Source organism: Podarcis muralis, chromosome 6 (assembly GCF_964188315.1).
Source record: "Podarcis muralis chromosome 6, rPodMur119.hap1.1, whole genome shotgun sequence".
In the NCBI taxonomy this organism is placed as follows: Eukaryota; Metazoa; Chordata; class Lepidosauria; order Squamata; family Lacertidae; genus Podarcis; species Podarcis muralis.
Window position 1 is genome coordinate 4727503 of NC_135660.1, and position 26032 is coordinate 4753534.

Consider the following 26032-nt stretch of genomic DNA (forward strand, 5'->3'; position numbering starts at 1 on the left):
GAGATTTCAGGGGTTCCATGCGCTTACCCAGGACTCGGTTTCCTTGCAGGGATTGTCGTGTCTTTATGATATACAGTGGTACCTCGGATTACAAGCACCTTGGGTTACAAACACTTCGGGTTACAAACTCCGCTAACCTGGAAGTAGTACCCCGGGTTAAGAACTTTGCCCCAGGTGATGTATAGGTGGTATATTACCCCGGTGAAATTAGCTAAAATGTATAAAACAAGTGCAGTGGTACCTCAGGTTACATGCGCTTCAGGTTACATACGCTTCAGGTTACAGACTCTGCTAACCCAGAAATAGTGTTTCAGGTTAAGAACTTTGCTTCATGATAAGAACAGAGATCATGCTCTGGCGGCGCGGCGGCAGCAGGAGGCCCCATTAGCTAAAGTGGTGCTTCAGGTTAAGAACAGTTTCAGGTTAAGAACGGACCTCTGGAACGAATTAAGTTAGTAACTAGAGGTACCACTGTATGGTTTTATTTACACATGCATACAACCTGAACCTAGGGAAGCGGGTGGCGCTGTGGGTTAAACCACAGAGCCTAGGACCTGCCGATCAGAAGGTCGGCGGTTCGAATCCCCGCGACGGGGTGAGCTCCCATTGCTCGGTCCCTGCTCCTGCCAACCTAGCAGTTCGAAAGCACGTCAAAGTGCAAGTAGATAAACAGGTACCGCTCTGGCAGGAAGATAAATGGCGTTTCTGTGCGCTGCTCTGGTTTGCCAGAAGCGGCTTAGTCATGCTGGCCACATGACCCGGAAGCTGTTCACCGGCTCCCTTGGCCAATAAAGCGAGATGAGCACCGCAACCCCAGAGTCGGTCACGACTGGACCTAATGGTCAGGGGTCCCTTTACCTTTTTACAACCTGAGCATCAGAGGGAGGGGCTCATGGCATTAACACCCCCACAGATACAGGCTCCCAGGAGCTGGAAGGGACTTGAGACACCATCCAGCCTGACACCCCCCCCCCAAAAAAAACCACACACACCCCCCCAGAACAATAGATTCGTCCCACACACATTGTCCTGAAGATGAAAGGAAGGGCAGGAATGAGATCAACAAATTTGTATGTAACCAGTCACTGGTTGCACAAGCAACCTCCATCGTGAAAAGACGGCAGGTGGATGCTCCGTGACTCCTGGGTGCTCACCATCAAACATGGAAATGCCCGAGTATTTGCCTGCACCGTCTTCCTTCGTACTGCAGCGCATGCAAATAGCTGCCCACATTCAAATCACTGCCCACTCTTGCAGAGCCCAGTGACAAGGCTGATAAAATAGAATAAATTTGCAGAGTCGGAATGGACCACGGGAGTTATCTGGTCCAACCAGTACAGGAATCTTTTGCCCAACGTGGGGTTCAAACTCACAACCCTGAGCTTAAGAGTCTCGTGCTCTCCCAACCGAGCTATCACTCAAAGGCCGAGGCCTCACTCTGACCCCAGCGCAGCTAGGAAGAACACGAGGCCAGAATCAGCTAACCAGTTGGGATGTGGCCTGCAGCAGCAGGAGTCAGAAAGTAAACGCGTCCTGGGTTGCAACGGCCAGGATTCCTTGTGAGCAATTCTCATCTGCAGAGCAGAGCCTTGAGCTCAGCGGTGTGAAAATGGAGCATTGATGCATCACTGTCGCGTTGCAGGATTTCGAGCATCCCTGACAAATGGCCATCCATCCCCTCCTTTGAAATGTCCATGGTCAAGAGAACCGTAACTGATTAACTCTAAGACAACTCTGAGGTTAAGTCTCTGCGCTGGAAGCTAAGATGCTACGAAACATGATACAGATGTGAGCCACTAGTTGCTGGGCAAAGTCTCCTCCTGTCAGACAGTTCTTCCTGTTGTTTAGTTAAAGGTAAAAGTAAAGGGACCCCTGACCGACTCTGGGGTTGCGGCGCTCATCTTGCTTTACTGGCCGAGGGAGCCGGCGTACAGCTTCCAGGTCATGTGGCCAGCATGACTAAGCCACTTCTGGCGAACCAGAGCAGCGCACAGAAACGCCGTTTACCTTCCCGCCAGAGCGGTACCTGTTTATCTACTTGCACTTTGACGTGCTTTTGAACTGCTAGGTTGGCAGGAGCAGGGACCGAGCAACTGGAGCTCACCCCATCGCGGGGACCTTCTGATCAGCAAGTCCTAGGCTCTGTGGTTTAACCCACAGTGCCACCCGTGTCCCGTTGTTTAGTTAGAATCTCCTTTTTTGTAACTTGAAGACATTGGTTCGAGTCCTACCCTCCAGAGCAGGAGAAAACAAACTTTCTCCATCTTTCCTGGGACAGCATTTCAGATATTTGGCTTCCCTATCTCCTCTCAGTCTCCTCTTTTCCAGGCTAAACATACCCAACTCCTTCAACCGTTCCTCATCAGGCTTGGTTCCCAGACCCTCGATCATATCAGTCACCCTCCTCTGCCCACCTTCCAACTTGCTGATATCCTTCCTAAATCATGGCGCCCAGAACTGGACACCGGACTCCAGGTGTAGTCTGAGTGTTCAGGAGGGGGAAGTGTGAGAAAGCCTTGATTTGAAAGAGAACACCATACAGACAATGGAGAATTAACAAAGGTACAGGAAGAAGGCTGATCGCCGAAGAATTGATGCTTTTGAATTCTGGTGCTGGAGGAGACTCTTGAGAGTCCCATGGACTGCAAGAAGATCAAACCTATCCATTCTGAAGGAAATCAGCCCTGAGTGCTCACTGGAAGGACAGATCCTGAAGCTGAGGCTCCAAGACTTTGGCCACCTCATGAGAAGAGAAGACTCCCTGGAAAAGACCCTGATGTTGGGAAAGATGGAGGGCACAAGGAGAAGGGGACGACAGAGGATGAGATGGTGGGACAGTGTTCTCGAAGCTACGAACATGAGTCTGACCAAACTGCGAGAGGCAGTGGAAGACAGGAGTGCCTGGCGTTCTCTGGTCCAGGGGGTCACGAAGAGTCGGACACGACTAAACGACTAAACAACAACAACAACACAGGGAGCTGTCCACGTCAAAGGACAGAATGGATGACCTCTGGATTTCTCTTTCCTTTTTTTGTGGTCTTCTGGCTGCCCTTCCAGAAGGCTCAATCTGTGCTTGGGCAGACATCTGCTGAGAATTCCTTTGAGGCACAGAATAGTCTGTCTTGTTGGGTGGGGGTGATCTGCTAGAGATGAGACCTATTTGGTGTCTTCGGTGACAATAAATCTACTGAAAACAGAAGCAGCAGCTAGAAGCCCTCCTCTCTCTTCTGATTCTTTCCCTTCCTTTTTGCTGCTTTGGAGAGAGAGAGAGAGAGACTCCAGAAAGTGGGGGGGGGGGGGTGAGGTATCCGTCAAGGTGCCTTTGGAGCTGGCCAGAGTTCAAAGCGAGGGAACTCTGAAATGCACCTATAAACGGATACAGCACGCTTGGGTCTCTGCGCAGCATCCGGCTCACATACAGAAAAGCTACACGAACCCCTCCCTGGACAAGGGGGGGGGGCAATCCCACCGGATCTCTCCCACCCCCCCACTTTCCCTGCTTGGTTGTCTCTGCAGCTGCCCTCAAGCCCCCATTTCCAGCCCAGGTCCAAATGGGCAATTATCCTAATTAGATCCCAGGCAGGCAGCTGGGTGGCACGACTCCAACACCCTTTGGGCATTTTCAGAAAGTCGGACGTATGGCAGGAAGGAGAGCAATACGGGGGTCTGCAGGCTGCCATTGTGGTGGGGGGAGCGAGGGGGGGAGAGAAAAAGATGTGTTTGTTTATTTCATTCCGTTTCTATGCCAGAGGAAAGGTTGGATGGTCTTTTGTGAGGGGTGCTGTAGCCGTGATTCCAGAATTGCGGGGGGGTTGAGCCAGATGCCTTCTTCCAACTCTCCATTTCTATGGTTAGGGCTGGGCGATATATAGCTATAGCCAGTGCTTTTTTAAAAAAAAATATATATGTTATGGGGCACTCTCATTTTGACTGAAGAAAACCACCATTTTATAGTTCAAATCAGGGAAAAGAAATATAGTAAATGGACATCGGGGTAGCAACAGAACTGACAGTTCACCGTGCTAGAGAAGAAACTATATATACCGTATTTTTCGCTCTATAAGACGCACCAGACCACAAGACACACCTAGTTTTTGGAGGAGGAGAACAAGAAAAAAAATATTCTGAATCTCAGAAGCCAGAACAACAAGAGGGATCGCTGCACAGCGAAAGCAGCAATCCCTCTTGCTGTTCTGGCTTCTGGGATAGCTGCGCAGCCTGCATTCGCTCCATAAGACGCACACACATTTCCCCTTACTTTTTAGGAGGGAAAAGGTGAGTCTTATAGAGCAAAAAATACGGTATATATTTTAATTAGTTTCTTCTCCCGTTAGATTCACAAAATGTTTAGGAGTATGCATACCCCTGTGTCTCTCCAGAAAAAAAAGCACTGGGTATATCATCCAAAACAGTTTTGAAGTTTCATCATTTTTGGCCTGGTAATATATCGCGAATCATGATGTTTTTGTGTACGCGTGCTATGCAAAAATCACAATGTGGGGGAAATGGTGAGGTCAGCCAATGCTTCTCTCGATTCCCGCAGCCCCGTTAACTCTGCTGGCCCTGCTCTCCCCGGCCTCATGCAAAGCGCAACGAATCACAAGAGCAGGCACCAACCCAAATCACGATGCAGGGAAAACCGTAAAGCCAGCCAATGCCTCTATATAGCTCCGTCCTTATTTCAGACATCGTGATATATCAGTATGATAATAATAATAATAATAATTTATTTATATCCCGCCCATCTGGCTGGGTTTCCCCAGCCACTCTGGGCGGCTTCCAACAAAACGTTAAAATACAGTGCTCTGTTAAACATTAAAAGCTTCCCTAAACAGGGCTGCCTTCAGATGTCTTCTAAAAGTCTGGTAGTTGTTTTTCTCTTTGACATCTGGTGGGAGGGCGTTCCGCAGGGCAGGCACCACTACCAAGAAGGCCCTCTGCCTGGTTCCTTATAACTTGGCTTCTCACAGTGAGGGAACCACCAGAAGGCCCTCGGCGCTGGACCTCAGTGTCTGGGCAGAACAATGGGGGTGGAGACACTCCTTCAGGTCTACTGGGCTTTCAAGGTCAGCACCAACACTTTGAATTGTGCTCGGAAACGTACTGGGAGCCAATGTAGGTCTTTCAAGACCGGTGTTATGTGGTCTCGGTGGCTGCTCCCAGTCACCAGTCTAGCTGCTGCATATACTGCGATGTTTATCACAACATGGAAAAACAGATATTGCCCAGCCCTAGCTATGATTCTGTGATGTTCCCCAGAATGGAAGATGGCAGGATCCCCAAGGACGTGGTTCTGCAGGGAGCTGGCTTCAGGTACCAGGCCTGTTGGCAGACCAGCTCTGTGCTACAAAGATGTCTGCAAACATGTCATGAAGTCTGGCAACATCGACCCCACCATGCGGGAATCCTTTGCAGACGTCCGCAGTGCCCGGAGACAGTCAGGTCGTATATCCACGGTAGTGACCAGAGGAGGAATGTCTGCTGGGAGGAGCTCAGAGACAAGAAATGCCTTAGTGCGTCAGCAGCAGCACAACCGGACGCTTTCATCTGCCCCAGCTGCAACAAAACATGTCTCTCCTGCATTGGTCTCTGCAGCCACAGCAGGTGCTGCAACCTTCCAACAGTTTGACTTCACACTCCTCCGTTGTCTCCAGAGACAGACAGATGCCAACAAAAATGATATACAGTGGTACCCCGCAAGACGAACGCCTCGCGAGACGAAAAACTCGCAAAACGAAAGGTTTTTTCGTTTTCGAGTTGCCTCGCAAGACGAATTTCCCTATGGGCTTGCTTCGCAAAACGAAGCTTGCCCAGGGGACAGCGGGTCTTCTCTTTTGAAGCAAGGGGCGGCGGGGAGAAGCGATCTTCTCCCCGCAGCCCCAGGTCCGGGGACAGCGGGAAGCGCTTCGCGCTGCCCCCGGACCTCTTTTGAAGCAAGGGTTTGCGGGGAAAAGCGATCTCCCCGCAGCCCCTTGCTTCAAAAGAGGTCCGGGGGCAGCGGGAAGCGCAGCGCTTCTTCCCCGCTGCCCCCGGACCTCTTTTGAAGCAAGGGGCTGCGGGGAGATCGCTTCTCCCGGTGCTCCGAAGCCGGGCGGGGGGGAGGGAACACCTGCCCCCACCGCCCGGCTTCGGAACGCTGCCCCGAAGCGGGGCGGGGGGGGCGGGAACACCTGCCCCAGCCGCCCCGCTTCGGAACGCTGCTCCGAAGCGGGGCGGGGGGGCGGGAACACCTGCCCCAGCCGCCCCGCTTCGGAACGCTGCTCCGAAGCGGGGCGGGGGGGCGGGAACACCTGCCCCAGCCGCCCCGCTTCGGAACGCTGCTCCGAAGCGGGGCGGGGGGGCGGGAACCTCTCACCCCGCCGCCGGGCATCGGAACGAGGTCCTGGACCTCTTCTGAAGGCAGGCGGGGGCAAAAGTCTTTGCTCCCCCCGCCTGCCTTCCCGGGACAGCGGAGACTTCTCCGCTGCCCCGGGCGATCTTAAAATGCTGGCGGGCAGGAGCGAAGCGTTCGCTGCCGACCCCCAGCATTTTAAAATCTCCTCGGGGCAGCGGAGACTTCGCTCCCGCCCGCCAGCATTTTAAAATCGCCCCGGGACAGCAGGGGCTTTTAAAATGCTGGCGATCGGCAGCAAAGCCCTCCTGTCCCCGGAGCTTGCGGGGCGGGAGGTGGGAAGAAGGGCTTTTCTTCCCACCGCCAGCCTTCAGAACAGCCTTCTGAAGGCTGGCAGTGGGAAGAAAAGCCCTTGTCCCCCCCCCCCCAGCCTTCAGAAGAGGTCGGGGGACAGACTGTCCCCGGACCTGGTCTGAAGGCGGTTTCCCTAGGAACGCATTAATTGATTTTCAATGCATTCCTATGGGAAACCGTGCACCGCAAGACGAAAAAACCGCAAGACGAAGAGACTTGCGGAACGAATTAATTTCGTCTTGCGAGGCACCACTGTACTACAGTGGAACCTCTACTTACAGACGTAATCCGTTCCAGAGGTCCGTCCGTAAGTCAATCCAGGTCACTGGTAGAAGCGCTGAGTTTGACATTGAAATTAGTTCCTTTTAGCTCAATTTTCCCGGTTCTTAGTTCCAACAGTCTTTGCTTTAAATCTATCTACAAAACCGGAAGACGGACTTCCTTTTTGCGCCTTCCCACTTCAGAGCCAAATTCAAGTTCTTTTTGCCGATCAAAGGAGCAAGTCCTTTGATCTGTCCATCTTTGCAAAGTCCTACTCACGGGTTGTATTTTAAAATCTGAATTTTCCAAGGAAAAGAGGTCAGTGCTCTCCGGCAACAACTGCTGCGGCTTAACTCCACAGAAGTAGCAATCGACTCTCAGTGCCGCACCACCCCCGTTCCGCTCCGGAGCCCCTCACGGGGTTCCTTTGCCACTGGGGAGGGCGCTTCTGGCACCCGCCAAGTCCCACGGCCGCTGGCTTTCCCCGCCTGCGGTTTTTTAAAGGGTCCCCGCTGCGCCGTAGCGGGCAGACCCGATTTCTGCGGAGCTTCCCCTTCTTAGCTAGAAGGAGACCGCCATTGCCGATGGCGCCGCCCCCGGAAGTCGTGCACAGGTGCATTTGGTGGCAGTGCGCTTCTGTGCATGTGTAGACGGCGGCAGCCACTTCTGAGCATGCACGAATTGCAGCAAACCCGGTATTTACTTCTGGGTTTGCAGTGGTCGCGACTTGGATTGGGCCCAAGTAGATGCAGTCGTAAGTAGAGATTCTACTGTACTTGACTGCAGAAAACCTCAAAGCAGTTGACGAAAAGAATAAAGCAGAGAGTTTATTAGCATTAAAAAAATAAAAACTAGCAATAAACTAAAAACACACCCGCCTTCTAAACATCTGGGTAGGCTTTCCTAAACAAATGTGTTTTCTGCAGGCCCCAGGAAAGAGTCCAGCGCTTGGGGGTGGGTGTCCCAAACTGCAGGTGCCTGAGCCACCGGGGAAATCGAAGGCCACCAAAACATGTCGAAACAAGGAGCGTTTGAGGAAGAAGTCAACTGTGCTGAAGAAAACCTGCGAGAGATGCGAGGGGAAAGCAGCAGAAAGAGGATGAGGCAGAGAGCGGGGAGTGCAACAGTGGGCACTGACAGGGAGTTGGACTCCGAAAGCAGAGGAACCCGATCTGACCCCAAAACTGAGATGTGCCAGGCATGCATTGCAGGGAAGCCAGCAGGGACATCGTGTGGTTTGTAGCCTCCAAACGCAGGAACACACAACCTAGAAGGCAGCATTTCAGGCGGCATGGATAAGCCCTGAGCCAGAAGGAGAGGGAGGGGCCCTGCTCTGCGCTTGTGCGTGTCCTCTAAGAGCCCTTGTCCAGATCAGCTGCAGAGGCCGGCTGCACGGTGTCAGCAGAAAATGCCTCCCCATCTCCTCCTCCTCCTCCTCTCCTTCCCCGCCTCTCCTTCCTGGCTTCTCTTCAGTGATGAGGCCAGGACTGTGGTGCGTTGATGCCTGAGCAATTGGCCAGGGGAAGGGGGGGGGGACAAGCCATAGCCAGTTCTGTAGCAGGAAGGATCGGGTGCTGAGCGGGCAGCTGAAAGAGGAGCTGGGGTGCAGGCAGGTCCCTTAGAATAACAGAATTGTACAGCTGGAAGGGACCCTAAGGGTCATCCAGTCCAACCCCTTGCAATGCAGGAATCGCAGCTACAGACCCTCCGAGTGTCCCTATTTTCCAGGGACGTCCCTGATTTAGAGAAGCCGTCCCGGTTTCTGATTTGATCCTGGAATGTCTGGACCGTAAAAAAGGCTGATCGCCAAAGAATGGATGCTTTTGAATTCTGGCGCTGGAGGAGACTCTTGAGAGTCCCATGGACTGCAAGAAGATGAAACTTATCAATTCTTAAGGAAATCAGCCCCGAGTGCTCACTGGAAGGACAGATCGTGAAGCTGAGGCTCCAGTACTTTGGCCACCTCATGAGAAGAGAAGACTCCCTGGAAAAGATCCTGATGTTGGGAAAGATGGAGGGCACAAGGAGAAGGGGACGACAGAGGACGAGATGGTGGGACAGTGTCTTCGAAGCTACAAACATGAGTCTGACCAAACTGCGGGAGGCAGTGGAAGACAGGAGTGCCTGGTGTGCTCTGGTCCACGGAGTCATGAAGAGGTGGACACAACTAAACAACAACAACAACAACAACAACAACAACAACATTACTTTACTGTTGTTAGCCGCTCTGAGCCCTGCTTCGGCTGGGGAGGGCGGAATATAAATAACATTATTATTTATTTATTTATTATTTATTTATTTATTTATTTATTTATTTATTTATTTTATTATTTCTGGACTGGGTACAAGGCAAGATGTCGTCTGCCATAGGCTGGGAAGGGGGAGAGGCAGGTCTGGAAATAGGAATGGATTTTGGAGGGTACACTGGGCCGGATGGAGTCCTTTTTCATTTGTGTCAAAAGAGGTGCAAATGAATAAATATCAGGGAAAACTCTCTGGAAGAAGGAGCAAGCTTGTTTTCTTCTGCCCTGGAAGGTAGGACTCGAACCCATGGCTTCAAGTGACAGGAAAGGAGATTCCGACTCAACAACAGGAAGAACTTTCGGACAGTGAGAGCTGTTGGACAGTGGAATGGTCTCCCTCTGGACGTTGTGGACTCTCCTTCCTTGGAGCTTGTTCAGCAGAGGTCGGATGGCCATCTGCAAGTGATGTTTTAGCTGAGATTCCTGCAATTGCAGGGGGTTGGACTAGATGCCCCTTGGGGTCCCTTCCAACTCTACAGTTCTATGATTCTATGAGGACAGGTTGGAGTTCTGAGTGCAGAAGGCCCCTAGCCCAGGGTTAGAGCATCTGTTTGGCATGCGGAAGCTCCGAAGTTCAGTTCTCGGCATCTCCCAACAAAACGCAGAAGGTACAGATTGTGAAAATTCAATTACAGCTCAAATGCACGCAGGCGAAGCACGGGGCCTGTTAACAGCAGAGGAAACTGACGAGAACACAAATCTCCCTTGCGTCGCTAAGTTAATTAACATGTCCAGCAGAGCAAGGAGCCATTGTCCCTATTCATGCCCAAATGGGTAAAATCAAATCTCTCGGCAAATTTGTTTCACGCTAGAATCCCACGTTGAAAAGCAGCTTTTGGCAACTGGCAACTTCCTCTGTCAGCGGGCGAACATGAGCAGTTGGAGTCACACAAGTGTTGATCTGGATGTACGGTGTGTTTTGGGGTGTGTGTGCTAAACGCACCTTTCTCTCTCTCTGGCAAAATGTAGAAGGACCTGGCAGTAGCCGGGAATGAAGGAATCTGTCGATTTTGGTTTCTCTCAGCTTCCCATTTCCCCACCCTCAAATTCATTTCTCTATATTTCCACGCAGGTTTGCATTTAAAAAAAAAGTCCTCATGAGAATTCATCGGCACTTCGGTGCGAATTTCTCCGAACATGCACACATTTTTGCACGCGATTGCACGCACACATCTTTGCATTTCCCCTAATATAATGCACTTTTGCACGCATGTTCACCAACACATGCCTTTTAATACATACTTAGCTCTAGTGCATGCACTTCTGTACGTGGTACTGTACATGTTACTTGGCAATGCAAAATTCAGAATTTCAAAAGGATGGTTGTATTTCGGTTGGTGCGTTGTGAATTAGATAGGCTTGCCATTAAATGCAAAGTGAACTGAATTGCTCCTTCATCCTTTGCACCGAAGAATGCAAAGCCCTGTTTGCAACTGCCCTGATACAAGTCTGCCCATGTAACCGAGTCCTCTTGGCGACTGGCGTTCAGCTGCATTGACTTCCCCTTCTGCGCAGAGAGACTTGCATCCCTTCGGCTGTCCCCAGGCCTGCCAAGGGCACAGGTGAGATAAAAGCCCCAACCTGCAGCCTGGAGATGGGATTCCTATGCGCTGCCAAGGACTGCCTGACCTGGATGTACAAAACAGCTTGTCCTTCATCAAAAAAACCCAACACACCCGGCTTCCATGCAAACACTAGGAACGCAAATGTCTTGCCACCTAGTGGACAAAGTGTGTCATGGCGAGAGCTGGTGAAATAATCTGCTCTTGGGTAAAGGGTAAAGGGACCCCTGACTCTCATGTCATGACCAACTCTGGGGTTGCGGCGCTCATATCGGTTTACTGGCCAAGGGAGCCGGCGTACAGCTTCTGGGTCATGTGGCCAGCCTGACTAAGCCGCTTCTGGCGAACCAGAGCAGCACACAGAAACGCCGTTTACCTTCCCGCCGGAGCGGTTCCTATTTATCTGCAGTGGTACCTCGGGTTAAGTACTTAATTCATTCCGGAGGTCTGTTCTTAACCTGAAGCACCACTTTAGCTAATGGGGCCTCCTGCTGCTGCCGCGCCACCGGAGCCCGATTTCTGTTCTCATCCTGAAGCAAAGTTCTTAACCTGAGGCACTATTTCTGGGATAGCGCAGTCTGTAACCTGAAGCGTATGTAACCTGAAGCATATGTAACCCGAGGTACCACTGTACAGGTCTTCGTGTTGCTTGTGTTGTTTGCTGTGTCAAGTTTGCAACACAGGGGTTTGTTGTTCTGTAAAAGGAATTTAAGGTGGCGTCCGTAGTTCTCCTCCTCCCCATTTTATTTTAAAAACTCTTCTTGGTGGTCGTAGAGGGAGCAGAAGAGTCGCTTCTCTTGATGAAGGGCGCATCTGTCTTCAGCCATATGTTATATTCTGGAACAGGGGATAATCTTTCATCATAAGTCGCACCTCTTAACTTTAAAGCTTAAAATAAGGGGCATCTGGCTTCCTTTGCTGCACGACGCGATCCACTAAGGAACGACGGGGAGCCTAATAGTGCATTTGTAAGGGTCTTTCCTCACTGCCCGGTAAATACAAACCTCTGGCTTCCAAAATCTGCAATTGCTGCCCTCACTTCCATTTACGTCAGGCAACTCTGACACTCCAAGATGATAAATAGGGAGGGAAAATTCAATTTATGCTTTGCAAAACAATGGGCAAACAGCTATCCTTCAAAATTTGCTCTTATCTCTTATCTTCTGTATTTTTGGAGGTCCTCTGCTCAGGGTTAAGGAGGTGTTAATACAGTGGTACCTCGCAAGACGAATGCCTCGCAAGACGGAAAACTCGCAAGACGAAAGGGTTTTCCGTTTTTCGAGGTGCTTCGCCAGACGAATTTCCCTATGGGCTTGCTTCGCAAGAAGAAAGCCCATAGGGAAATCTCCGGGGACCTCTTTTAAATCTCCGGGGACCCCCTCTGGTCCAGGGGGTCACGAAGAGTTGGACACAACTAAACGACTCAACAACAACATCAATAGGAAGGATGATTTCCTCTGTGGAGGCAGAGCCTAGCCACCCTGCCGAGTAGTGACCAGTAGCCTTCTCCTCCATGAATTTGCCCAATCCTCTTTTAAAGCCAACTGTGGCAGTGAGTTCCATAGATGAACTATCTGCTGTGTGAAGAAGGGTTTTCTTTAATCTGCCCTGACCGTTCCCATCATCTGTGCTGCAATAGGGGGCGACCGGCAGTATCGAAGCCCCCAGGTGTTTACGATCGGCAGGCATAAACGCTTTCCTCCCCGCCCTTCTTCACCCCACAAACAGGTCTGACTCTGAGCTGCATCTCACCGCCAGAGCATCACTGGTTGGGGGCAGGCGGGGAAGAGCCCCACTGAGACATCTGTCCCCCTTGGCATCTGGTGCAGCGAAGGAGATCGATGACGCCCAAGAGAGCTTGACGGCATCAACGCCGGTGTCGGTCGAGAATGTTTTCTGCTGAAGGGTCTAGGGCAGCTTTCCCCAACCCGGTGCCCTCCAGATGTTTGGGGCTGGAACTAGGGCGGTCTAGGGAACTGGCGCAAAGATGGACACTGCAGAAACATGTCCGGCAACGTGGGCGTTTAATTCCCCCATTTCTAGGCCACCTTACAAAATCCAGGCCAGCCGGCGGCGACAGATGGCCTGACCTCACTTGCCCCCGACACAGCTTTCGGCTCCGCCCACCGCTGCCTAATTACATGAACATAACTCCCTGCCCCCATTTCCCCCCCAAACCTCAATTAGTTAGATTTATGAAGGCACAATTTGGAATGGGTGTGACGGCAATTCATCACTTTCCCCTCCGTTGCATGGCAGGGGAACCTAAGCGAAAGGGCTCCTTATTTGTAAGCAAGCATATATATATATATTTTAAAGTATAAATGCCAGATGCATTGCGGCACAAAGGTTGCCAACTTTTATTACCAGCCCACGCTCCTGTGCATCAAGGAGCAGCTTGGTCACATACATTACCAGGGGGAAATGTTTGTCCCCCTGCTAGGTAAAGGATTGCCTCCTTCGCCGGAGGTTTTTAAGCAGAGGTTGGGTGGCCGTCTGTCAGGGATGCTTTAGCTGTGATTCCTGTATTGCAGGGGGTTCAGCTAGATGACCCCTGAGGGTCCCACTCAACTCTACAATTCTATGATTATAGGCGACTGCTTAAAGAGACAGGAGGAGCAGCCCAGGACATTTTTGTCTGGCCAGTTCGCAATCCTTTAATACCCTTGGGTGCTTTCAGAGGAAGAAGATGATAATAATAATAATAATTATTATTATTATTATTATTATTATTATTATTATTATTATTATTTATACCCCGCCCTCCCCAGCCAAGGCCAGGCTCAGGGCGGCTAACAAGCAATAATAAAAACAAGTTAAATGATTACAAAATTAAAAATACAACATTAAAATATTGAAACATTAAAATATTAAAATGCAGCCTCATCGCAAGAGGAGAAAGGAAAAAGAAAAAAGAAAGAGGGGGAGGGAATCAAATTGGCTCCAAGCCAAAGGCCAGGTGGAACAACTCTGTCTTTACAGGCAGTGCGGAAAGAAATCAGATCCTGCAGGGCCCTGGTCTCTTGAGGCAGAGCGTTCCACCAGGCTGGGGCCAGTGTTGAAAAGGCCCTGGCTCTGGTTGAAGCTAATCTAACTTTCTTAGGGCCCGGGACCACTAGGGTGTTGCTATTTATGGACCTTGAGGTTCTCCGTGGAGCATACCGGGAGAGGCGGTCCTGTAGGTACGAGGGTCCTAGGCCGTATAAGCAGCAATATAAATCAAAATAGGTGCAGGTGACTCATGGCTTAACCTTTAAGTCCTGTCACTTCTTCCATAAGTAAAGCTAAGGCTGTGTTTTGCGCCTTGTACTTTGTTTGACCAACAACCAGCAGCTAAGTAAAAAAAAATGCAGGTTTGGAACTCCAAAGGGTGGCAGAATAGGCACATTTTCACCAACACCTGTTTTCAAAGGAAACACACTCTTCACATGCTCAGAGGCCCCTCTGTGTCCCCCCCCCCAGAGCTACAATTCCCAGAATATTAACCATTACAAAAGAATGGCCAGTCTGCCCAGGTAAAGCAATCAGTGACCATTATCAGGTATCCTGGCAGACAGGATTTCTGCTGTAGACGGCCTCCTCCTGTGATGTATGGGGGGTGGTCTTGGGCTACAGGGTGGGCAATTTCAAAAGGGCTTGCGCACCATTGTTCTGGGTGCTCCTCCCTCCTGCGTGTGGTGAGTGGGGACCCTGTTGCAATAGTTCCTTTACGAGTGATCGCAGAAGACGAAGAAGAAGAAGAAGAAGAAGAAGAAGAAGAAGAAGAAGAAGAAGAAGAAGAAAGATCAGGCTTACTAGCTGCTTTGCTTCTCAATATTCTCTGTTTGGCCTCTGTTATTTACTCCTACTGATAGGGGACCCACTTAAGGACTCTATATGGGCTCTGGAATACCCCATAAGGGAAAAGGAGCAGGTTGTTTTTTTTTTATAACACTAACTTTACAATCTGGACAATTAAACATCTTCATTTGTTTTTCTCTTTGAATTATTGCAGAAACAAGCGTTCCGTTAAATGAATAAGCAGCCCATGTCTCTCCCGTATAAGCAAGTCACTCTCTCCAGAAGACACAACTTTGGAGAAATTCCCTGTACCGTTCTGTCCATCATCCTGTTATTGCCTTTCCTCAAAGCCAACCTTCCTCAACTTGGTGTTTTCCGGATCGTTTGGTCTATGACCCCCCCTGAGTCCCGGCCACCCCAGCCATCCTGATGGAAGGGCAGCCATCACCTGGAGGGCACCAACTTGGGGAAGCCTGATCTAAGCTAAAGATGCTCTTTTAAGGAAAATAATCTGCACTTCTGATCGTTTGAGTCATCCTCTTTCGGTACTTTTTCTATCTCTTTCATTTCCTTTTTGAGGTAGGAGGCAGATGAGGCACAGAACATGACGCAGCACAGATCTGTGGCTTTTTCCCTGTGTTTGCTTCGTAGCGTGTGCACAAAGAAGGCGTGTATGCACACTCTCGTGGAAACGGCCACACAGATATGGAAGCCGCCTCCCGGAAGCCTTGTGCACTTCACATGTGGAAAGTTTGCACAGCAAGCATGCTTGCGCATGGACAAAGCACATTTGGGAGTTGCTGCCCAGTGGTGAAGCTGCATGCTCCAGCACCGGGGGCAGAGAGCAGGCGGGGGCATGGCTGGCGCATGTCCCGGGGGCATGGTGCGCTGCCAGCGGGGGGCATGGCACCCGGTGTGGTGGTGGGGTGCGCAGTGCATGTCTGGGGAGGCAGCCGCGATGGTATCCCCCCCTCCCTGATGGTGCCAGTGGTGGTGTGTTCTCCCCACCCCCTCGTTCCTCTGCCAGTGTGGCTGCCTCAAACGCTCACATGCATGCACATGCAACATCAAATGCACACCAATAATCTTAATAATAATTTATTATTTGTACCCCGCCCATCTGGCTGGGTTTCCCCAGCCACTCTGGGCGGCTTCCAACAAAGACCAAAAATACACAAAAATGTCACGCGTTAAAAACTTCCCTGAACGGGGCTTGCCTTCAGATGTCTTCTGAATGTCAGGTAGTTGTTTATCTCTTTGACATCTGGTGGGAGGGCGTTCCACAGGGCGGGCGCCACCACCAAGAAGGCCCTCTGCCTGGTTCCCTGTAGCTTTGCTTCTCGCAATGAGGGAACCACCAGAAGGCCCTCAGAGCTGGACCTCCGTGTCCGGGCTGAAAGATGGGGGTGGAGACGCTCCTTCGGATATACAGTGGTACCTCGGGTTACATACGCTTCAGGTTACATACACTTCAGGTTACAGACTCCGCTAACCCAGAAATAGTACCTCGGGTTAAGGACTTTGCTTCAGGATGAGAACAGAAATTGTGTAGCGGTGGCGGGAGGCCCCATTAGCTAAAGTGGTGCTTCAGGTTAAGAACAGTTTCAGGTTAATAATGGACCTCCGGAACGAATTAAGTACTTAACCCGAGGTACCACTGTACTGGGCCGAGGCCGTTTAGGGCTTTAAAGGTCAACACCAACACTTTGAATTGTGCTTGGAAACGTACCAATGATTCAAGCACACATTTGTAACAAAACACACACCTGCCCAAACATGCAGGTTGCATTCGCATGGCAGTTGACTCGGTTTTTGCGACTTCCCCTAACTTTTAAGTCCTGCATTATATCTGAGCTTCCACACGATGTGAGAGCCACTTCAGGAACTAAGCTCCCCAGGAGATCTTGGGGGGCGGGGCAGTCACTGCCTCTCAGCCTAGCCTACCTCTCAGGGTTGTTGTAGGGATTAAATGGGGGGGGGGCAGGAGGAGGAAGCCATGTACGCCACCTTCAGCTCCTTGGAGGAAAAGGTCTGAGATAAATAGCCCCCCAAGATAGCTCAGTTGGTAGTGCACAAGACTCTTAATCTCAGGGGCATGGGTTTGAGCCCCAAAGTGTGCAGAAAGTTGATTCTTGGGGTCCCTTCCAACTCTACATTTCTATGGTTCTATGAAATACAGTTTTTTTAAAAAAAAATAGGGAACCAAGTGCTAAACTTGCGCTATGTTCCGCTATCGTTCCGGAAGTGGCTCTTACATGGAAATCAACAGGGAGACGTCTTGAAAAGGGAATACAGTGATACCTCGGGTTAAGTACTTAATTCGTTCCAGAGGTCCGTTCTTAACCTGAAACTGTTCTTAACCTGAAGCACCACTTTAGCTAATGGGACCTCCTGCTGCCGCCGCGCCGCCGGAGCCCGATTTCTGTTCTCATCCTGAAGCAAAGTTATTAACCTGAAGCACTATTTCTGGGTTGGCGGAGTCTGTAACCTGAAGAGTATGTAACCTGAAGCGTATGTAACCCGAGGTACCACTGTATATTGCTGTGTGGATGCAGCCGCAGCTCACCCATTAAGAGCTACCCTCAGAAAGAACCAGCGCAGAAGTACATCCGACACGAAGGACGAAGGGTTGAACGCGAAGATTTAAGATCTGTGGACCACGGCTGGGTGTTGTGTGATCACCGAGAGACCCGGAACGAAGCATGCGTCAACATGCCCCACGCCAGACCTAACCATGCCGGCCAAGCATGCATACCAGGTGAATCTGACCCGAACATGCATGTGCTCAAATTAAGACAGAGGTGAGCAAAAGGTGAGCTTGGAGAAAAAGCCCTGGCACATACAGAGACCCCCACATGTGGGCATGGGGAAGCTGTAGATGCACAAAGGCAATAAACCACACACAGAGCGCATATCCAGGACATGCAAACCCACCCCATGCTCGAAGTGCGCATGTAGCCTCCGGCAGCAGGAGAGGCCCTTCTCGCCTGGAAACCACAAATCACCTGCGGGGAACTCAAGGGGCTTTCCCCCTCCTTGCTAGGAGGGTCACAAAGTCTCCCTCATTGGCCAGAGGCAGCAGACTCCTCCCACCCCTCCCCACATCTGCGGCATAGTTGTGGGGGAGAAAGGGGGGCTCCCATCTCCCAGGCAACCAGCAGAGGGTGCTTTGATACTGAATAATCCCATCCGAGCTCCCAGCTTCCTCCTGCTGCTGCGCAACACCTTCAGATTATCGTTATGCATGCGCACAAACCTGCCTGTCGCTGCTGGTTCGTAAATTGCGGTCCTAACCTGAAAGGGGGCCTGGCTTGGCTCACTGCAAGGAAAGGTGGGGAGGTCGAGAGAGGAGCTTCCCCAAACCTGGTGCCCTCCAGGTGCAACAACGCCCAGCAGCCTCATCCTGCCCAGCTGCTGCACCTGCAGAAGCTGTCAGCATCGCCCTTGAGCCAGTGTCACCAACTGGACTCATCCACTCAGCCCCGACTGGGCCAGGCGAGCTGGGTAGCACTTCCAGAGACCACCTTCTGCACAGGAACAGGTCAAAGTGCTGTGGACTCACAGCTTAGAGATTCACTCCAACAAGAAGACAGTCGTCGCACAGCAGAGTATAGCAGAGTATAAAGGTAAAGGTAAAGGTACCCCTGCCCGTAGGGGCCAGTCTTGCCAGACTCTGGGGTTGTGCGCTCATCTCACTCAAGAGGCCGGGGGCCAGCGCTGTCCGAAGACACTTCCGGGTCATGTGGCCAGTGTGACAAGCTGCATCTGGCGAGCCAGCGCAGCACACGGAACGCCGTTTACCTTCCCGCTGGTAAGCGGTCCCTATTTATCTACTTGCACTCTGACGTGCTTTCGAACTGCTAGGTTGGCAGGCGGTGGGACCGAGCAGCGGGAGCGCACCCCGCCGCGGGGATTCGAACCGCCGACCTTTCGATCGGCAAGCCCTAGGCGCTGAGGCTTTTACCCACAGCGCCACCCGCGTCCCTTCTACAGCAGAGTATAGCAGAGCATAAACGACTCGGAGAGCAGCTCTGTAGAATATCTTCTTCTATTATCTACAACTATAATGCACAACTATATACAGAGCTAAACGAGGTCTAAACTGAAATGCTGAACTGCACTGAGTGTCTGCAGCTGCTCTTAGTAGCAACCTTATCTATACACACGATCCCTCTCTAACACTCAGACTCTCTCTCCGACACTTTGATGTGAGGCTGGAGCGGAATAAGTTGAGAGCAGAAACCGCCCCTCCTCTCTGGAGAATCAGCAGAGAACATCAGCAGATTCTTGGATATGGGAGGGGTGAAATCTCCTCAGAAGCAGCCAGAATGACAAAGCACCCCGGATGCATGGCAGCCTTCGGTTTGGAGGGGAGGCGATTCAGGGAGGAAAAACTCCGGGACGGCTCATTGGTGCAGCGGAAGACTTGCAATTAGCTGGAAGCAGGATTAAAACAGCAGCTGCCCCAAGCGGTGGTTGTTATTAGATTCATTGCGACGACAACTTAATTGCGCTTTAACCGCACGGACAAGGGACGGTCAGTTGCCTTCAAGCATTTGTTACAGGCTCACTGATTCGTGTGGTGCGTAGTTAGTCTGCGGAACTCCCTCCCACATGAGGCCTAGATGGCTTCCAAAGACAAATTCGTAGAGGAGAAGCCTATCGGCGGCTGCTAGCGACAATGGCTATGTTCTGTCTCCGCAGTCGGAGGCAACAGATGCTTCTGAATGACGCCTGCTGGAAACCCCAGGAGAGGGCTCTTGTGCTCAGGTGCTGTTTGTGGGCTGCGCATGTGAGAACAGGAAGCTGGACTAGGTGGGCCCTGCGGGGCTTGACATCTTTCCGCAGGGCCTGCAAGACAGAGCTGTTCCGCCTGGCCTTTGGTTTGGACTCAGTCCAACCCTTATGTTTCCCCCCCCCCTTATGGTCTTGATTTATCGGCTACTTTTAAAATGAGGCTGCATTTTAAATTGCATTTTAACCTAAATTGGTTTTTTTCTTTTCCTATTATGTTTTTACTGTAATTTTACTGGTGTTAGCCGCCCTGAACCCAGCTCTGGCCGGGGAGGGCAGGGTATAAATAAAATTTATTATTACAGTGGTACCTCGGGTTACAGACGCTTCAGGTTACAGACTCCGCTAACCCAGAAATAGTGCTTCAGGTGAAGAACTTTGCTTCAGGATGAGAACAGAAATCGTGCTCCAGCGGCGCGGCGGCAGCAGGAGGCCCCATTAGCTAAAGTGGTGCTTCAGGTTAAGAACAGTTTCAGGTTAAGAACGGACCTCCGGAACTAATTAAGTACTTAACCCGAGGTACCACATTATTATTATTATTATTATTATTATTATTATTATTATTATCCAGCAGGGATCATCTGATGTTCTTATGTTCAGGTATGTAGATCCAATATGTACACTGCATTTCAAATCCATTAGGAGGACCACACCAAGACCAGAAGATCGACTGAGCAAACGTAAAACTTTACACCTGTAAATATCCCCTCCATAGTGAAGAGACAGTTAAAGCAGGACAGGGTAGACCTGTAGGTCTCCAATTTGTATGTTTGTTATTATATTTATTCCCACCGTTCCAGAAAGGACCTCAAGGCGGCACATGTGATTCTCCCTCTCCTGAGTTTATCTACAACAACCCTGTGAGGCAGGTCGGGCGAAACGGCAGTCACTGGACCAAGGTCACCCAGTGAGCTTTGCAGCTGCGTAGGGGCTAGAACCTCTGTCTCTCAGGTCTGAGTCCAACCCTCTAACCACTACACCACACAGCCGTGTCGCCTGATCTCCCTGTGTTGCCGGGCTCCATCTCCCTCCCAGCCCCAGCAGCCGGTCTAGCCAAGGGGGACAGACGATGTGTGTTTGCAGGGCAGCAACTTCTGGAGAAAGGTCCACAGTTTAGCTCACCCTGGAATAATATAGCTGTCCATGGAGGCGCAGTTCAATTCTGTGTCCAGGGAAGCTGTCTACCAGCACCATCTGGTACGCAGGATGAGACCCTCCCTGCCCGCAGACTGTCTCACCAGGCTGGTGCATGCTCTAGTTATCTCCCACTTGGACTACTGCAATGCACTCTATGTGGAGCTACCTTTGAAGGTGACCCGGAAACTACAACTAATCCAGAATGCGGCAGCTAGACTGGTGACTGGGAGCGGCCACCGAGACCATATACACCCGGTCCTGAAAGGCGTACATTGGCTCCCAGTACGTTTCTGAGCCCAATTCAAAGTGTTGGTGCTGACCTTTAAAGCCCTAAACGGCCTCGGTCCAGTAGACCTGAAAGAGCGTCTCCACCCCCATCATCCAGCCTGGACACTGAGGTCCAGCGCTGAGGGCCTTCTGTCAGTTCCCTCACTGCAAGAAGCCAAGTTACAGGGAACCAGGCAGAGGGCCTTCTCGGTGGTGGCACCTGCCCTGTGGAACGCCCTCCCACCAGATGTCAAAGAGAACAACAACTACCAGGCTTTTAGAAGACACCTGAAGGCAGCCCTGTTTAGGGAAGCTTTTAATGTTTGATGCATTACTGTATTTTAATATTTTGTTGGAAGCCGCCCAGGGTGGCTGGGGAAGCTCAGCCAGATGGGCGGGGTATAAATAATATATTATTATTATTATTATTATTATTATTATTATTATTATTATTATTATTATTATTATTTCGTAGTCCCTCAAGGTATGATGGTCTTTCAGATGCCTCTGTGGAGACAGTTGGGGGGGGGGGAGAGAGCCCACTATGGGTTCTGGAGGGTGGCAGTCCCTTTCTCTTCCACCTGAAGATTTCCACCTGACGCCCTGTGGGACTGCTGCCAGTCAGAACAGACAGTACTGGCCTACAGTCTGCCCCAACCTAAAGCCGCCTCAGACATTTACATGGCATCTATTTCGCTTTTCCTCAGTGTCGCCCCTGCCAGCTGCCTCTTCTCCCCTGAATCGGGCCTAATTTGTTTCCCGTTCCGCTTTGATGAGACATTGTGCTCAACTGCCTATCAATTCAGGAAGTATTTCTGGCCGGGTTCATAATATTAGAAAGAGCCTCCCTTCCTCCGACACCCTCTTCATCTCTCTTTTAGTCACGCAGTCGCTTCGGTCAGGGTGAGGAGAAGGGAAGGGGCCTTCAGATATAATGTCCGCTTTCCCTGGTTTCTCGGTACCAACTCAGGGCGGCAAGAGCCTGTGTAGGTTCTGCACATTTCACTACACTCACGGACAATTACTGGCCAGATTTACTTTGCTTTCTGTGCACTCACACAGTAAAAATACAGAACGAAACACCATGGATCCGTTATTCTACACATGTAGCAGGGGGTAGAGGAGACAAGAACAAATGGGAAATTTCTGCCCCTGCAGGCATGAGACACTTCCCTCCTCCCACAAATTTGAATTGTGACCACAGTGCAGAAATCTTTAGCCCAGTGTGGAACTCAAACCCACAACCCTGGGATTAAGAGACGCATGCACTCCAGACTGAGCTATCCCAATTTATTTTATTTTTTTAAGAGTTAAAGCCCCCAACTGCAGTGGTAAAGATCCTAGGAGAACAGGAAGCTGCCTCATTCTGAGTCTGACCATTGGTCTATCTGTCTTGGTATTGTCCAAACTGAGTGGCAGCAGCTCTCCAGGGTTTCAGGCCAGGAGTTATTCCATGGAGAAGCCCCCATGGATTGACCCTCTCCCCATAGGACCCAGCCCAGTCCCTGTGATCATCATCTGAGACCCATGAGAGGTCCAGAATGCGGCAACATGAGACGGGGCCTTTTCAGTGGTGGCACCCCACTTGCGGAATGCTCTCCCTTGGGAGACTTGCTTGGCTCCCTCATTGCAGAACTTTAGGCACCAGGCAAGAATATTTCTTTTTCACCAAGCCTTTGGTTTTCAATCATCTGTGGCCCCATTGAGTGGGTGGGGTGTTTGAATTCTGTCTTTTAAGGATTGTCCTTTATGCCTATTTTCATGTGTATCTGTGTGTTTTTATATATTGTAAGCGGCTTTGAGATACCTGGGTTAAAAAGTGGCCAAAACAGTTTAATAAATGGTTAGAGTGTCGGACTAGGACTTGGGAGAGCAGGGTTCGAATCCCGACTCAACCACAAGATTCACTGGGTGACCTCAAGGGCCAGTCGCTGCCTCTCTCAGCCTAACTCACCTCATAAGGTTGTTGTGCGGATTAAATGTGGGAGGGGGAAGCCACACAGACCCCCCTGAGCTCCTTGGAGGAAGAATGGTGAGATATACATGCAATCCATCAATCAATTTGCAACAAACCTTCTGCATCTTGTTTGGGGCTCCTATAAACGCCAATTACATTTTAAAAAGCTGTTTGTGTAACGGCTGCTGATGGTGTGTCTAGTTTTGCCCTCAAATGCAACACAGGAGGCAGTAAAGGGGGGGGGGGAATATGTTGGAAATTAAAATAACAGGAAGGAGAATGTGCTTGTCTCACTTCAGGGATGTGCAGGGTGGTGGGGGGTGTTATATTCTGCAGGGCAGGAATTTGAGAAGGGGGGAAATTATAACTTTCCCGGATAATTGTTGAGTAGGGAATGGAGTCTGCTTGGACGGGGGCCAGTGACTTATGTCTGGCTGGTGTCTGCACTCTGTGTGCATTTATCCCCGGGGGGTGAAGATTTGCTGATGCTCCTGGTCAGACCTTCATAGAATGCAGGTCAAAGGCCTGGAAACGATGCCTTATGAGGAACGGCTAAGGGAGCTGGGCATGTTTAGCCTGGAGAAGAGGAGGTTAAGGGGTGATATGATAGCCATGTTATAAAAGGCTATATATAAAAGGATGTCACATAGAGGAGGGAGAAAGGTTGTTTTCTGCTGCTCCAGAGAAGCGGACACAGAGCAATGGATCCAAACTACAAGAAAGAAGATTCCACCTAAACATTAGGAAGAACTTCCTGACAGTAAGAGCTGTTTGACAGTGGAATTTGCTGCCAAGGAGTGTGGTGGAGTCTCCTTCTTTGGAGGTCTTTAAGCAGAGGCTTGACAACCATATGTCAGGAGTGCTCTGATGGTGTTTCCTGCTTGGCAGGGGGTTGGACACGATGGCCCTTGTGGTTTCTTCCAACTCTATGATTCTATGAATTATATAATTGTAGAAATGGAAAGGGACCCCAAGGGTCATCTAGTCCAACCCCGTGTGACGCACGAATCTCAACTGGCCATCCATCTTCGTTGATACTTGATTTTCCTTGCCCAGAGGGAAGGTTCAGAAATCAGTGAGATGTTGCTTCCAACCTCAGCTCCCTTTGGCAGGGCATGTATTGGGGTTTCCCCAAACTTCCTCAAAACCAACCCCACAATCGCGGCAGCAAGAATACTTGTAGCCAGAAGCTGGGAAAGTGAAACACCACCAACAATAACAGATTGGCAGACACTTACGATAGAGTATGTCCAATTAGCCAAGCTGACGGGAAAAGCCAGGGGAGCCTTAAACCAGAAAACACGGAGAATGGAAAATATTTAAGGAATATATGACTATATTGTAAAAATCATACCATCTTAGCAGAACTGGAATGACACTTATGAACAATAAATTCCAGAACTGGAATGGCACTTGTGAACAATAAATAAATGAAAGAAATATCTTAGTGGGATTTATGAAAAAAAGATACAAAATAAAACTGTGCGATAATACCACGTCAATAGAAAAAGTATAATGAGAATGATTGGAAGTTTCTTGTAAAAAATTTTTTTTTATTTGAAGGACATGATGTTGTATAAATCTTTGGTTTTATTTTTTATTTTATTTTTTCCCCTTTTTTCAATTTTTTTCTCACTTTTAAGTCGTGAAGTTCTTTTTTTCTATTTGTGTTTAACCTTATTATACCTACCATTGTTGTATGTTTGTATTTTAAACCAATAAAGATAATTAGAACAAAAAACAACAACCGTGCAAGGCAGGCCACTAACACACCCAGACTACTGATGATCAAAAAGATGCGTCAGCCTGCCCAAGGCTAGCCAGCAAGGAGCCACTTTCCAGATTGTTATTTTCCTAAAGGGGCAAATATGTTTGTTTATATTGCCAAGTAAGGCAGTCATTCAACCGAAGAGTTTAGTCCTTGATTGATCACAGAATTGTAGAGATGGAAGGGCCACAAAAGGTCCTCTCTTCCAACCCAAACCACCTTTGCTTTCACTGTCAGAATTCAAATGCGTCTGCACGTTACCAAAATCCCAACCTCAGGTGCCTCTTTGAAATATCAAAGGAAGCGAAGACTGCCTACAATGTCATAACCACCTGGGGTTGAAAGGTGACTTGTTTAATTTCTTTTTCATTCCCTATTAGAGTGTAATGCGCCCAAAAGCGATCGTGCGTGGCCCCAATGCAAACCTCCACAGGGGAAGAGCACTTCATTTCACCTGGATATTAAACCAGAAGTGGAGAAGCTTTTTTTTAAAACTCGAGGGCCGCATCCATATTCCACAGAGTCCGTGCTTGCAGAAAGCATCGCTTTGCTGAAGGGCCATAGTGACGCCTTCTTCCAGATCCCTAAATCTGAACTGAGGCCCTATCAAAATATTCGGCTGATCGCCAAAGAATTGACGCTTTTGAATTATGGTGCTGGAGGAGACTCTTGAGAGTCCCATGGACAGCAAGAAGATCAAACCTATCCATTCTTAAGGAAATCAGCCCTGAGTGCTCACTGGAAGGACAGATCCTGAAGCTGAGACTCCAAGACTTTGGCCACCTCATGAGAAGAGAAGACTCCCTGGAAAAGACCCTGATGTTGGGAAAGATGGAGGGCACAAGGAGAAGGGGATGACAGAGGATGAGATGGTGGGACAGTGTTCTTGACATGAGTCTGATCAAACTGCGGGAGGCAGTGGAAGACAGAAGTGCCTGGTGTGCTCTGGTCCATGGGGTCACAAAGAGGCGGACACAACTAAACGACTAAACAATAACAACAAAATATTTCACCGTGGCCTCAGACCCTCCAAGTGTCCCTATTTTCCAGGGACGTCCCTGATTTAGAGAAGCCGCCCCAGTTTCTGATCCTGGAATGTCCCACTTTTCCTTAGGATGACACTATTTTCATCAGAGAAATGTTGTGATGTATGGCGTTATCCAACCCCTGAGCCGTCTGAAGGCAATTCCATATAGGGAAGCTCTTTTTTAATGTTTAAAGTTTTATTATGTTTTTATCTATGTTGGAAGCTGCCCAGAGTGGCTGGGGCAAGCCAGTACAATGTGTGGGGTATAAATAGTAAAATTATCATTATGCAATGGGACGTCCCTATTTTCATCAGAGAAACGTTGGAGGGTTTGTGTTGGGCGCGTAACTCATTTTCTGGGCAGCTGGATTCCGTGTTCTCTCCTTCGCCTTCTGCCACCGCCTGATTTGGCAGAGCGAGTCCGGCTGCCTCTGGCTGTAGTCACACAGGTTCCCCTTTAATTAGCTGCCAAGGGACGGGGACAAAAAAAC